Raw genomic sequence first — 17,426 nt, forward strand, 5'->3', positions numbered from 1 at the left:
ATGTTGGAGTTATCCCCACATGAGAATGAGGAAGAAGAGAGAAATTAGTTCTGTTTACGTGAAGAGATATGAGCGCACGCGCGCTCAGACTAGTCTAGCCCAAGGCTTGCCCGCGCCTTTGTTACTGGAAAATGGAATAGGCACTTGAGGGCACGCGCGCTCAAAATTGGCCTTGCCGAGAGCACGTCCGCGCCCATGTATATTTTTCACAGTTTCCATCTATAGTAACCGCGAATCAGGTTTTTGGGATATAAAACCAAAAACAAGATTTTGGAAAAGAGCGACAACACAAAGTCACGAAATTGAAACCCAATTTTGAGAGCAATCAAGATTGAGAGAATAAAGCTCTCACTCATGCGGGAAGGCTACAATTGATTCAATAAGTCTTATCCTCTTTTCATGTTTACTGGGCTCGAACGTTTATCTTACCCAAAAAAACTTTGAAGGCCGATATTGCTAAGATTTGTAATCGATTCCTATGGGCAGGACCAGACATGACACCGAAGATGCACCATGCTAGCTACTCACTCATTAGAATGGATAAAGAACAGGAAGGACTGAGAATTGTGGACCCATCATGTGGAATAAGGCTGCCTAATGTGGCCTTGTGTTCAAGATTGCCAACTACGAGGACTCTTTATGGGTGAAATGGACAGTTGAACATCATGTCAGGAAGCAACACTTCTGGATGATGGAAATCCCAGCTGAATGTTCTTGGGTTTGGAGGAATGTCTTAAAGAATTGTAAAGCTACACAGAAGCTTGTTTAGCACTAGATAGCGAGAGGCGAGCAAACATATATATGGCATGACTCTTGGTGCCAGGACACTCCTGATAGGGTTATATACTAAAAACATTACTTTTGTAATAACTCCAATTCTTTATATTTTGAATGAGAATCATATAGGCAAATGTTATGCATTTTATATATGTTATTAGTTATATGCATGCGTATAATATTTTATGTTGTAGATGATATGGTGTGTGGTGACACATAGAAGATCATATCATCAGTACCTTATAAAGTATAAGTAAACGTTCACAACCTAGATGGATTTGGACAAACCATTGGTACGATTGTAGTATAATCTGGTATTAGTCTATCTTGACTACATTATTATAATAGTACACTTTGTGTGTATTGAACAGGACCAAGTGAGGTTGTTTATCTTTATACTGACTATATAAGAGAACAAACACCTTTGTTATTATGGATGTTTGTCCTCTTAATCCAGATATAATAACGGGCACTTACATGCATTGTACATTGCTTTAAATCATCAATGAGTGAGATTCATTTGTGAATCAACAAACTCGATGGATTGGGTAATGACATTGTATGTAAAGTGTGTTGTTGATTATAGAAGGAATCTGTGGCCCGCAGGAAGTCGGGTTGATGATGTCCTCTTGAGGAGCTCATAAGGATTGTCATGTAAACTCTGTAGGTGGATTTAATCCGACATGACAATGAGGTTGAGTGGTACTACTCAAGGACATAAGAAGTTGATTAATGTAGTTGTCAGTAACTTGACTTAATCAATGGGCATTCGATATCTTAAACACGGGGAGATCAACAAACATATAATATAGAGCCCATAAACGTAATTTTGGGATTAGGGCGGTAGTGCAACAATGGCCTTTAGTGGAATAAGTCATTTGTTGACGAACTTGGGTCGTGTGTTCTAGGCGAACATGGGAGCCCAAGCCCGTCAGGAGACCTAACCTTAATTTCTCTTCATGGTCCCTGTTGTAGCCTATATAAAGAAACCCCTCTTTCTCTGGCCTAAATACTCAGGTTTTGCTTAAGAAAAGTGAGTTCCTAAATTCGGTTCTGAACTAAGAGAGTGAAAGAGGCCAAGTGAGAAAGAAGGGGCTGGAAGATCGTTGCCCACACAACGTCCATTCTAAAGATAGGAATACATCAGAAGATCAAGAGGTTGCTAATTTGTAGAGCTTGGATTCTCAGAGAAATCACAGCTAATCAAAGGTATGATTCCTAACAAAATCGTGAGAACCCTTTATTCCGTTGTGCATGGGTTTTCGCGATTCGTAAATCATTATATGAAACCATAACGGTTCCTACAACTCCTCTCATAAAATGGACTGAAGCAGTTCAACTGCTATGGGTCCCTCACACTGCCTTGGTCAGCGATCTCATTTCTGATGGTAGATGGAACCACCTTGTCTCTAGTCTGCCAGATAGTGCTCTGAAAAAGAAGATAGAAGGCACCGAAATCAACCACATGCTTCAGCAGGACCAAGTCATCTGGACACCGACTGCTACAGGCAGATTCACGGTCAAATCAACGTACATGGCACTAAAGCAGCTCAGACCAAGACTTAAATGGTATCGAGTGGTTTGGGGTAAGTTGGTTATACCGAAACACTCTTTTACTAGTTGGCAGCTATTTGCGAATTGCTTACCCACCTAGGATCGACTAGTTAAGATTTCACCACTCGATATGTTGTTTCTGCAATGCTTCCAGGGAGCATTCCAAACACTTCTTCTTTGATTGCTCATATACAAAAGATGTTTGGTCGAGGGTGAAAGGATGGCTGGGATTGAACACTCAGGTGAAACCATCAACTGCCAAGTGGTATAGCATCCTAAGGATATGTCGAAATGCCTCTCTCGAATATGAAATTACTAGAGCAGTAACCTTTGCCACTATATATGCCATCTAGATTGAGAGGAATTTGAGGAGATTCCAGTAGAAAAGACACTCTGAGGCTCAGGTATGTGCAAAAATCAAGAAGGAGATGAAGACATATCTTCAAACTATGCTGATAGAAGTGCCTGAAATAGTGGCTGCCAAAGTTCTACTTGATAGGATCGGTATTCAAGTTCAATTCACTTCACGCGCCCCAATCTGGTGCAAATGGTCTAAGCCGCAGCTAGGTGAATTAATAGTCAACATTGATGGGTATGTATCAGAAGATTCTAATGGATTTGGCGGTGCTATCAGAGATGAGTTTGGTGCCATCAAGCTTGCTTTTACAGGGAGTTCGACTAAAAGATTGGTAATCATCCAGTAGTTGTTGACAGTTGAGGCTGGAATGAAGGGAGCACTTCAGATAGAAGCGAGACAAATTAGTGTATGCTCTAACTCTAAGGGTGCAATAGGAGCTATTACTGGTACAGAGGAGCCGCCTTGGTACTGCCTTAACATAGTGGCTGTTATCGACTGTTTGAAACATCAGTTTGAATAGTTATATTTCAAGCATGTGTTCAAGGAAGCAAATCGAGTCGCCGACTATTTCTCTAAGCTGAGTAAGGAACATGAGGATTCTATTTTGTATTTCCTGCCTCCTATAGACTATGCACTATCAGATATTGTAAAGGAGGATGCACAAGGGAAAATGTACTTGAGAACATGATTTATATTAATACAGGTCAAGGTCTGCCTAACCTCTAGCTTCTTCAAAAAAAAAAGATTTAGATAAAACCTTTGCAGAAAGAAAAGCATGTAAAGAGAGAGGAGTGATCTAGTAAGGTGGAGAGACTTTAGAGGAGTGACTGTAATCTTCCTTCCCATGTTATAAAAGGATTAGCTCTTGTGGAATGAAGTAGGCATCATTAGCCGAACCACGATACATCTTTGTGTTGTGGTATGTTTTATATTTTTTTTGAATTATTATTTGTTGTTAATAGTTGTTTAGAGAGTTAGGCATGCTAGGTTGGTTGAACTTATATATATATATATATATATATATATATTGCTAGGTTGTTGTGATGTAATTCCTTTAAAGATTATACACTTTAGGGAGCTTGTAAGCTTTATGCTTGAGTTATATATACAGGTGAGGTCTTGCCTTACCCAACTTAATTTTCAAAAAACAAAAACAAAAAAGATCCTTGTGTGTTTGCAAAACTTAGGGTGCGTTTGGAAACGAGAAATGGAATTCTCGTGAGAGTTAGAATTCTAATGGAATCCAATTCTCATGATTATGCGAGACTTATGGTTGTTTGGCAAACTGTGAGAATTCTCTGTAATTCTCACTGTCAATTTCCCACATGTTGTTTGGCTGTTAAGAATTCTCACATCAATTTCCCAGACCATTTTTGTTAATTTTTGTTTGCTCAAGTATTTCACAAAACCAAAATAATAGTCATACACAATATATAAATGTGAAGATCAAATTTCATACATTACAACATATTATACATTGTCAATCTTAATTCATTTAAGCTAATATATAAAATGGGCATTGTCAAAATTATAGAATATCAATTTATTTAAAAATAGTTGTAGCATAAAAATAAGAAACAAATGTCCTGTCATAGAATTTTTACGTACTTTAGACAGAACTACATAAAAACTTATTGAAATTCAAAAAAAATGACTAAAATTCAAAAATCAACTAAAAATATTTAAAAATAGAAATGTATGTCTTCAATCGTCAGGTTGCACTTGATCTCCAATCTCCTCAGATAATTGGTTTTCAATAGGGGGTTCATTCTCATTCATTATTTTGATCGTTAAAAAATTCAGCAAAGCGTTGGTACAGGGGAAGTGATCTTCCAAGATATCGTAGCAAGTGCCTTCTCTCCTGTTAAATTTACAAAATGTATCAATCATATGTGTATTAACTAAAATGGCATGTAGAAAGAATATTTGTATATATAATTTTTTAGTACTGGCATTGTTGATAGAGAGCTCCAAATAGCTTCCTCGGCTTGTACCTGATTTGCTTAATCATCCCATGCAAATCCTGCAATTGATATCAATTTTTGTACATCCTATTTGATCTTTTTCCATTGATGAACCCGACCTGTAATAGTGGGACTTGAGACATCAACACAGCATATGCAACTCACTTTATTGGCAATACGAAAAGAAATAATTCTAAATCCCCTTCTACTTATGTCGTCTTCCAGCTCTCTCAATGTGTCCACCAAAACAGAGTCCATTTCAGTTGTCCACATAACATGACGACGTGGTAGAAAAGTTGGCATACCTATCTAAATAAGTATTAACACCAAATATTTATATATAAAAATATTTCATATAACTAAATAATGTTTAGCAAAGCAAAACACAAACACTAATAAACAACCATCATTAGTACATCAATTATTTCAAAGACTTAATAAATTAAAGAACTACTTATTAGCCTAAGCAATGTAACCATATCTCCTAATGCCAGCTAGGAATAAAAAGTTTACCGAACCTAAAAACCATAAATCCTAAATGTTAAACAAGTGTTTTCCACACTACTTTATTCTACTAAATTGTAGTTCTTTAGTTTCTACCAAATGCCAATTAAAATTGAGTTGGATATGGCATCAGGTCGTAATTAAAGTTCCTAACGAGCCATCATTGACGTTGATGTTTGTCCAAATTGAGAAACATTCTTCGCTTCTCAACATCTTGAGCAAACCACTCCATAACTTCAATTTTAATGTCTTCATCTATCCACATCAACAAAGGCTTTTAGAGCTTCCCTCACAGGAGCCCAGAGAGAATCATTCATTTTATTTGTTGACTCCATAGCACCTGCAATGCGACCAATTTCTTTACGCATTCCAACCATCTCACGTTACACCCCTGCAATCACAGACCGACGACCCTTTAGTTTGTCATTTGGTTGAGCAAGGACTTGGTTGGACGAATCAGGAGTAGGCCAGCATTGTGTCCTCATCCCCAGCATTATCATTGGCATCCTCCATGTTCACATTGTCTTCCGTATCATTATTAGAATGCATGTCATCATCAGCCATGGTTGTAGTTGTCCCTCTAAAACCATTTGCTTGATCATTCCCTACCACTTCATGAAGTTCTGCATAATTCTCAATTCCATTGCCCTTCAATTTTTTCAAATGTTCCCTTCCCTGTCAAATATGAAATATATGATAGCCGGGTTTTGAAGAACCCACTCTCCACTATCGATTAGGCAAATTGAAATCTCTTTATTTGCTCAATTTATAAACACATCCCTCACAAAAATTAGAACCCCCCCCCCTTTTATTAATAATTTAGAAGAACCCCCTAATATAACTTAAATTATATAATTATTCTCCATTTTTCTACCTGAATTTAGAACAAGCCCTTTTTATTAATAATTTAGAAAAAAAAAACTCTCTAATGTCACTTAAATAACATAATTATCCCATTAAATTATATGTGCCTCCCCTATGTAATTATAATTAGAATCCAAAAAAACCATGCTAATTATCGATCTCAAATGACGGGTTTCAAGACTTCAAGAAAAAAAAAACATCGATGCGTATCATGGTTTGCATACTTCTCTACACTATATAATAGCCGGGTTTTGAGGAACCCACTCTCCACTATCGAGTAGGCAAATTGAAATCTCCCTATTTGCTCAATTTATAAACACCTCCCTCACAAAAATTAGAAACCCCCCCCCCCCTTTATTAATAATTTATAATTATTCTCCATTTTTCTTCCTAAATTTAGAACAAGCCCTCTTTTATTAATAATTTAAAAAAAAAAAAAAAAAAACTCCTTAATGTCACTTAGTTAACATAATTATCCAATTAAATTAGATGTGCCTCCCCTATGTAATTATAACTAGAATCCAAAAAAACCATGCTAATTATCGATCTCGAATGACGGGTTTCAAGACTTCAAGAGAAAAAAAAAAAAAAACCTCGATGCGTAGCACGATTTGCATACTTTTCTACACTATATGATAGCCGGGTTTTGAGGAACCCACTCTCCACTATCGAGTAGGCAAATTGAAATCTCTATATTTGCTCAATTTATAAACACCTCCCTCACAAAACTTAGAAACCCCCCACCCTTTATTAATAATTTAGAAGAACCCCCTAATGTATCTTAAATTATATAATTATTCTCCATTTTTCACCCTAAATTTAGAACAAGCCCTCTTTTATTAATAATTTAGAAAATAACTCCCTAATGTCACTTAAATAACATAATTATCCCATTAAATTAGATGTGCCTCCCCTATGTAATTATAATTAGAACCCAAAAAAACAATGCTAATTATCGATCTCGAATGACGGGTTTCAAGGCTTCAAGAGGAAAAAAAAAACATCGATGCGTAGCATGGTTTGCATACTTCTCTACCCTATATGATAGTCGGGTTTTGAGGAACCCACTCTCCACTATCTAGTAGGCAAATTGAAATCTCCCTATTTTTGCTCAATTTATAAACACCTCCCTCACAAAAATTAGAAACCCCCTTTATTAATAATTTATAATTTTAATTATTCTCTATTTTTCTCCCTGAATTTAGAACAAGCCCTCTTTTATTAATAATTTAGAAGAAAAAAAACTCCCTAATGTCACTTAGTTAACATAATTATCCAATTAAATTAGATGTGCCTCCCCTATGTAATTATAATTAGAATCCAAAAAAACCATGCTAATTATCGATCTCGAATGACGGGTTTCAAGACTTCAAGAAAAAAAAAATATCGATGCGTAGCACGATTTGTATACTTCTCTACACTATATGATAGCTGGGTTTTGAGAAACCCACTCTCCACTATCGAATAGGCAAATTGAAATCTCCCTATTTGCTCAATTTATAAACACCGCCCTCACAAAAATTAGAAACCCCCCTTTATTAATAATTTAGAAGAGCCCCCTAATGTAACTTAAATTACATAACTATTCTCCATTTTTCTCTCTGAATTTAGAACAAGTCCTCTTTTATTAATAATTTATAAAAAAAAATCTCTAATGTCACTTAAATAACATAATTATCCCATTAAATTAGATGTGCCTCCCCTATGTAATTATAATTATAATCCAAAAAAATCATGCTAATTATCGATCTCGAATGACGGGTTTCAAGACTTCAAGAAAAAAAAAACCTTGGTGCGTAGCACGATTTGCATACTTGTGTGGAGTTGCAGTTGAAGCCTTAGAGGAGGCCCAATAGAATATGTATCGACTTAATTTCCGGATATGGGCCCAATGTAATTCGAGCCTGCTGATTAATAGTAGTCAATGTTCTTAAAAACGCTAGGCGGTAGTGGGGCGGTGGGAGAGCGCCTAGTGCCTAGACGGGCTAGGCGCCAGGCCCGTCTAGGCGCTAGGTTTTTTTTTCAAATATATTTTATAATATATATAGTAATACACACCTATACTACAATAAATGAAGAAAATCATTTACCATAACTCAAAATAAACACAAACAAATGTACTTATTACAAAAATGCGTAATAGTTTAAGAAAATCGACTTCATATAAAAACAGACTCTTTTTTATAGTGGTATATAATTTACATTGAACTTTAGTCTTTTAAACTCATGCAAATCTTAAGCCTATACCATAGCTAGTAAATTCGTGGACGGCAAAAATTCGATATGGCAATTATTCGCCTAAGATTCGAAATTTTCAACAATAATACTTTTAAATATTCGGTCCAATAAAACGCTAACGGTAAAAATACAATATACGTGTTTTAAACGGGTATAATACTAATGCATTCCTTTAAAATTCGCCTATATATTTTAACATTTAAAACTTTGATATATAAGTATACTAGGTAATGCACATGCCTTTGGCACGGATTGTTTTTGAATTTCTTGATTTGCATTGATTTTTTTAATATTATTTATTTATTTATTATTATTTTTTCTTGTTTAGATTCACTAATATTTTCTCCTAGCCACAGTTTTAACAATCATCATCTCTATGTTCGTCTCTTATTTAAATAATAATTATTGATTCATTATTTTATGATTTTGGTACAGTTTTTTGTCTTGAACATATATATTTTAATTCATGTATTTTTCATAATTTCAAGAAATAAAACAAAAACAAAAAATACTTGTGAAAAATTCATCCGACCGAAACAATTTTGACTAATATGATACATTAAACGTGCTTGTCCACAAACTTTATACATCACACATGTTTTGGCAATATGTATCCCTAGCATGTATATACACCCTCCTAATGATTTAGTTTCCGATATTAAAAAATAAAATAAAATAAAATAAACTACAAAAAATAATATATATATATATATATATATATACAAAATATGAATATGATATACGCTCCAGCTAGCCATGAAGGCACAAATTATGTTGTCGTCTTTTTATCTTTGGTGCTATCTCTACACGCCTATGAACACCATGTCTTAAAAGAATTTTGGCAAAACCTTTTTGTGTTTGTTACTTTGGGATATTGAAGCAACACAACCACTGTTGACATTGAAAATGTAAACAAAAAACCTATGCAAATTGCAAATATACCAAAGTTACCGGGCAGATAATTGAACCATACTATACAATTGAGAATATTCACTGCAACAGTTAACTACACTTTGAGCAATCCTTTGCACATTGTAAGGTATATCAACAAATGTTAATTTGCTCTTGTTCGACTCATGACGGCACACCTGACTCATCTCTTACTTCAGCGTAATCGGTAAAGTATAAGACATGAAATAAAAAATAGAAAAAGATTTGTGTCAAATTCACTCTACAAAAATTATTTTGAACATACTTCAACGGACTGAACATGAAATTTTGTAGTTCAAAAGAAACTTAATTCAAATATATATACCGTATATATATATATATATATATATATATATATATATATATATATATATATATATATATATATATAAACGTGACGGAGGAGAGTGCGATAATTTTCCTAAATTTCCTAAATTGATTTCATTTTATGGTTTTGAATTGTTTTTTGTTTATTTCATTTTCGTTAACTCATAGTTTTTCTATAATTCCAACTGTTCATCGAGACGATGTAAACCAACTATCCATTTTAAAGTGTTGCATAATGGTTTTATCGTCCTCATATTTTAACGTCTTGCATGTTATTGACTGAGATTGAAATCCAACTATTTTAGAGTATGTCTCATCCTATATTTTAACCAGTTAACTCTGTAGTAATATCCAATTCATACTTGTCATAACTTTCCAATCCGTTTTTAAATTCTTGTAAGCTATCAATTAAGAAATTAAAATACCCATGAAAAAGCCTCATTGAACTGTTGATAATCTCTATAAGAATTTCTCAATAAACTTGTTATTTTTTATTTTGATTTTTTCGTAGACTTGTCTTTTAATAAATTGCTTTTGGAAAAATGGTAGAAACCTTAAATAATTTGCTAATTTTATTTTAGTATTTTAGATAGTCTAAATCTTTGGCATATAGTGTAATACCCCGGCCCGTGTGGGAATATACTGCATCGCCTAGCCTGTGAAGCGAGGTTGAAATAGGTACTTGGAAAGGTGCGTAGCCTGTGGGGCAAGGGTCGCCTCATGTATGAATTCTAGCATCTATGAAGTTGTTTGAGATCTGAGACATAAGTAATTCATCCGCCAAATCCCAACATATAGAGATTTTTTTTTTCCGGATTTATGGATTCATGGAAACTATGTAGTGAAGTTTGCTCATGTAAGAGTAGTCATAGGATGGGTTGTTGTTGGTGTCAAAAAACCTCACACTGTGGTAACTATGTGGGAACAATCGATGTGTAGGATTTTTGATTCCTTAAATATCAACTTTGATAATAAAAAAAAAAAAATGAAAATTTTGATTGAACTGAGTTCTTTATTTTAATTTTTGAAATATTGCTAAAATCATTAATTAATTTGATATTATTGGAAAATTATTTTTTTAATTACCTAATTAAACCATTATTTATTGATTTGCAAAATTAATAAAAAAAATTTAACTATCATTATTTATTGATTTAATAAATTAATGAAAAGTTTTAATTACCAATTAAACCATTATTTATTGATTTGCTTAATTAATAACAAATTTTAACTATCATTATTTATTGATTTAATAAATAGAAGTCTTAATTACTATTATTTGATTTGGTAAATTAATGGAAAGTCTTAATTACCATCAAACTCCAACACGTGGCAGAACGGTGTCCCTCGATTTATACCCGCTCATATTGAATCCCAGCCGTAGGTCATAAAACTTCCCTCCCTTGTTATATTAGACTAGGTAATGCTCGTGCCTTTGGCACGGATTGTTTTTGAATTTCTTGATTTGCATTGATTTTTTTAATATTATTTATTTTTTTATTATTATTTTTTCTTGTTTAGATTCACTAATATTTTCTCCTAGCCACAGTTTTAACAAACATCATCATATGTTGTTCTCTCTCTTATTTAAATAATAATTATTGATTCATTATTTTATGATTTTGGTACAGTTTTTTGTCTTGAACATATATATTTTAATTCATGTATTTTTCATAATTTCAAGAAATAAAACAAAACAAAAAGTACTTGTGAAAAAATTCATCCGACCAAAACAATTTTGACTAATATGATACATTAAACGCGTGCTTGTCCACAAATTTTATACATCACACATGTTTTGGCAATATGTATCCCTAGCATGTATATACACCCTCCTAATGATTTAGTTTCCGATATTAAAAAATAAAATAAAATAAAATAAACTACAAAAATAATAATATATATATATATATATATATATATATATATATATATATATATATATATATATATATATATATATATATATGATTACAAAATATGAATATGATATACGCCCAAATTATTAGCCATGAAGGCACAAATTATGTTGTCGTCTTTTATCTTTGGTGCTATCTCTACACGCCTATGAACACCATGTCGCAAAGAATTTTGGCAAAACCTTTTTGTGTTTGTTAATTTAGGATATTGAAGCAACACAACCACTGTTGACATTGAAAATGTAAACAAAAACCTATGCAAATTGCAAATATACCAAAGTTATCGGGCGTAATTGAACCGGACTATACAATTGAGAATATTTCAAGATTTTAGTTAACTACACTTTGAGCAATCCTTTGCACATTGTAAGGTATATCAACAAATGTTAATTTGCTCTTTGTTCGACTCATGACGGCACACGACTCATCTCTTACTTCAAAGAACTTTAAAGTATAAGACATGAAATAAAAAATAGAAAAAGATTTATGTCAAATTCACTCTACAAAAATTATTTTGAACATATTTCAACGGATGAACATGAAATTTTGTAGTTCAAAAGAAACTTAATTCATATATATATATATATATATATATATATATATATATATATATATATATATATATATATATATATATATATATATATATATATATATATAAACGGTGACTACATGCACCGGAGGCGTGATCTTTTTCCTAAATTTCATAAATTGATTTTATGGTTTTGAATTGTTTTTGTTTATTTCATTTTCGTTAACTCATAGTTTTTCTATAATTCCAACTGTTCATCGAGACGATGTAAAACCAACTATCCATTTTAAAGTGTTGCATAATGGTTTTGTCGTCCTCATATTTTAACGTCTCGCATGTTATTGACTGAGATTGAAATCCAACTATTTTAGAGTATGTCTCATCCTATATTTTAACCAGTTAACTCTATAGTAATATCCAATTCATACTTGTCATAACTTTCCGATCCGTTTTTAAATTCTTGTAAGCTATCAATTAAGAAATTAAAATACCCATGAAAAAGCCTCATTGAACTATTGATCATCTCTATAAGAACTTCTCAATAAAGTTGTTATTTTTTATTTTGATTTTTTCGTAGACTTGTCTTTTAATAAATTGCTTTTGGAAAAATGGTAGAAACCTTAAATAATTTGCTAATTTTATTTTAGTATTTTAGATAGTCTAAATCTTTGGCATATAGTGTAATACCCCGGCCCGTGTGGGAATATACTGCATCGCCTAGCCCGTGAAGCGAGGTTGAAATAGGTACTTGGAAAGGTGCGTAGCCCGTGGGGCAAGGGTCGCCTCATGTATGAATTCTAGCATCTATGAAGTTGTTTGAGATCTGAGACATAAGTAATTCATCCGCCAAATCCCAACATAGAGATTTTTTTTTCCGGATTTATGGATTCATGGAAACTATGTAGTGAAGTTTGCTCATATAGGAGTAGTCATAGGATGGGTGGCCTCCTGAAAACTTGTTGTCGGTGTCAAAAAACCTCACACTGTGGTGACTATGTGGGAACAATCGATGTGTAGGATTTTTGATTCCTTAAATATCAACTTTGATAATAAAAAAAAAAAAATGAAAATTTTGATTGAACTGAGTTCTTTATTTTAATTTTTGAAATATTGCTAAAAGCATTAATTAATTTGATATTATTGGAAAATTATTTTTTTAATTACCTAATTAAACCATTATTTATTGATTTGCAAAATTAATAAAAAAAATTTAACTATCATTATTTATTGATTTAATAAATTAATGAAAAGTTTTAATTACCAATTAAACCATTATTTATTGATTTGCTTAATTAATAACAAATTTTAACTAACATTATTTATTGATTTAATAAATAGAAGTCTTAATTACTATTATTTGATTTGGTAAATTAATGGGAAGTCTTAATTACCATCAAACTCCAACACGTGGCGGAACGGTGTCCCTCGATTTATACCCGCTCATATTGAATCCCAGCCGTAGGTCATAAAACTTCCCTCCCTTGTTATATTAGATAACGTTTTTATTTTTATTTTTACAATTTTATTCATGAAAAAATAATACAAATGTCAAATTTTTGGTTATAATTACTATTACTAACACATTTATTTTTGGTTCCAAGTTCCAACTAAGGCCCGACCCGTTTTTTTGAATTTCAAAGATCCGGACATTATAATTCGGCAATTATATGCCCGACCCAACTAATTTGCAAATTTGACAATTAGAGAAGTGCCATGATTGAGGAGTGGGGACTCCATCTTCAATCATTAAAGACATCTAAAAGGCTTGGGATTCAAATTATGACCCCTACTAACTTTTTCTTTTCTCCATTAGTTGTTTTATATCAAGTGTATTTCAGTTTACTATAGCATGATTGTAAAACATCTAGAGGACATATATACATCCAAAAAGAAATAGAGAAAAGGGGCAAACTATCTGAATTCATGCTATTAAAATGGCTTTTGCAGTTGCCTTCATGCAGTACTTGAATGTAAAAAGTAAAGAGGCTTTTTAGATGGTCAAGAGTTTATACTGGGATGAGAACTCATAGTCATAGGCCACGTACCCCAATGGGAGTAGATATAGGGAGTTTCTCAAAGCCACAAAAGCAGTTCTCCGATCAAGAAGCATCTGTAAGAGAGAACATTCTAAACCTTAATAACATTATAAATACCAGTACATGATAACCCGCCAATAATTGAATGTGTATGGGCAACATATTTATATCTGATTCAACCAAAACCAATAGACACATATGTTACTGATCACTAAAATATGGAACTATATAATTTTTTTAAAGGGTAGACAAATTAACTGCAACCACCCACGACCCACAAACAAATAAACATGCACACTAGCCTGTGCGCAAAAGCATTTCCTAACTAAAAAGGGAATCAAATCCCAAATCTGTCTACTGCATGCAGTTAGTTTAATTTGAAAATAATCCATACCCTCCAGCAGTGTAGTCATTGCGACATAAGTATGTGAGGGCCAAAAATACAAAGCAACTGCCCACCTAAAATCAAAGGCAAAAAATGATGGCATACATACACGTAATATGAAGCGATATAACAAATGCCTTAGAGAAATCTGTGACATATACCATCCTTACTTTCAATTTTCTTTTACAGATAATTTTCTTGTTAGAGTGCTACACAAAATCTTATTAAACACCCTCTCTAAGGGAGCAGCAACTTTGATGAACCTAAGGTTAAGGTATCAAAACTGTATTTGGGATAGCCTTGTCGTGTAATCCAAAGTCTAAATTCTTCTGTTAGTGGGAAGGTTGCAACCTCGGAACTAAGCAACTTGCTCACTGAGAATCATATCTTTTCTGAAGTAAAGAAATGCATGTTTTACCACTAAAAGGAACTACATAATATATATGAAACAAAAAAGGTTGAAAAATAAATAATTATAACCATAAGACAATCATAGCAAATCCCAGTAGGGTTTCAGATATCAGGCAAGCGGAAAATATCCTAAATATAGGCGACATCGCCGAGCTCTGGTAGCCCAATACCGATATTTCATATTTCCAAAATATGTCCACTAATTTTCCCTTTTATTTCAATGTTTGTATTGACCAAGGATACATTGGCTTCTCCGGTCGGCCATATCTACCAAAAAAATTTGGGTACAGTAGTACCATATGGCTATGCTTTGAAGAAAGAAAGCGATGGAATTTTGAGCAACAACAATGGTACTCAAATTAATCATTACAGCCTATCGCACCAACTACAGACCATGGCTATATTCTCAGAATTTGTTCCTTATTTTGCAAACAATATGAGTCGGCCATGTCTATGTCCAGGCCAAGCAGTTGAAAATAATATAGTTTAAAGTGGACAAACATAAATAGTTGAACTGGTTTCCTTACAGTCCATGATTCTACCTTTAGAATGTTTACCCGCTTATGGTAATCATCGGCCTGGAGAATCCAGAAATTATAATACAAATCCAATGTTTATCGATCGGGGAACAAATCCTTATACCTGCAGTTATGGTGACTGGATCCACATTTTCAATGAGACTACGACCAGTTCAACAACTAAGAGGCTTAAAGATATGCAGGAAAATAAGAACTAATAAAGAAGATTCTCTCAAAAAACTTTTCACATTTTGTGCTACCTCGCTTCTACAAATCTTGCTTCCAACATGATATCCGATCCTTTTGCATCATCTATCATTACATAAAGCCATGAAATCTTGTAACATATTGAAACTAAGAAATGTAAAGAAGCAAAAGCATCAAATGAACAAACATGTAATATCGGGTTTAAAATTTAAACGTATAAACAAGAAACCGACGGTGCAAAGATGGTCATGGACGTAAGAGAGTCGACTGAATGCACACAGAAGAAGATGACGGATATGTCATATATTTTATGGATATGCATACTTAAATACTCCAAACAGTACACCTATATAGATTGTATATGCTAAGACGGTGGAAAAAGGAGATACTCTACTTCAGTTGTAGCCAACCAAAGACACAACATTTTAAGATATTCAAATGTCAAGAAGGTGGAGTGAAGGTATGTGCTGAAGGTAAGATAATTGAGGGCTAATCTTGCCAAGACCAATTTGGGATTCCCGACACTGCACTGGGGAACAATGGTACTTAAATTAATCAATCATCACAGAAATTGAGCAACAACAATGGTACCCAAATCTCTCTCAATAGAAACAAAATCATACCTTTCTTCTTTTTCGGCATTTTTAAGATCATTATATTCTTCTTCTTTGGAGAGATTTTGAGAGAGAGATTTGAAATATGTTGATCAACAAATAAGTAAATTAGTTTTGTAGAATGTCAAGAAGTAACACTAAACAAAGATGAGGAAGTTTTGTTTTCTGTTTTTGTTTTTTGATTGGTTTTAATAGGGCGAGAACGGGCGAACAATTGAAATTGGGAAAAGAGGACGTAGATTTCCTTTTTTCCTGCAAAATTATTGGAAAAGCTGAGGTGTCCACCTATGAGAAAAAAGAGGGGCTGATGTGGGTTCCTGGGAGTATTCTCAACTACTCAGTATTCATGGTCTTTGACTACTACTACTATTCTAAAAATCAGTCTAGGCGGTCTCTAGGCGTTAGGCGGTGCCCAACCAACTCGCCTAGACCCAAGTCGTTTAAAAAATTAGTAGACTGATTAGGCGGATCTAGGCGGACTGATTAGGTGGGCTAGGTAGTCCAGTCAAGTTTTTTTCATTTTTTTTAATGATTAAATGTTGAAAATTAAAGACCCGTGTAGACGTGTAGGCTTAAGATTTGAATGAGTTTAAAAGACTAAAGTTCAATGTAAATTATATACTACTATAAGAAATAGTATGTTTTTATATGAAGTCGATTTTCTTAAACAGGGAGTAACTCTCAAGGACAAAAATGCCAAAAAAGTAACTCCCAAGGACACCTTTTATTTTTGTAACTCACAAGGACCGGGTAGATGAAAGGTCAAGTATACCCTTGACGCGAAATAAAAAATGGATCGGGTAGATGAAATGTCAAGTATACCCTTGACGCAAAATAATTAACGTCCCGACCCAGACGAAACGACCCGGTGTATTTAGTATGAACATTGAATGTTCAGTATGAACATTTAATGTTCATAGTCCTTGGGTATGAACATGAACATTCAATGTTTATAGTCTTTGGGTATGAACATTCAATTTCATAGACCTTTGGGTATGAACATTCGATGTTCATAGTCCTTGGGTATAAACATTGATTGGGTATGAACATTCAATGTTCATAGTCTTTTGGGTATAAACATTCGATGTTCATAGTCCTTAGTCCTTTGGGTATGAACATTGAATGTTCATAGTAGTCCTTTTGGTATGAACATTCAATGTTCATACATCAATATATTGTATAAGGTACATTCACCTATTTTGATATGAACAATCATTGTTCATACATCAGCAGAAGGTATGAACATTCATTGTTCATAGTAAAATGACAGAAAGGGTAAAATCGGAAA

The sequence above is a fragment of the Coptis chinensis genome, chromosome 2 (assembly GCF_015680905.1).
Source record: "Coptis chinensis isolate HL-2020 chromosome 2, ASM1568090v1, whole genome shotgun sequence".
Taxonomy (NCBI): Eukaryota; Viridiplantae; Streptophyta; class Magnoliopsida; order Ranunculales; family Ranunculaceae; genus Coptis; species Coptis chinensis.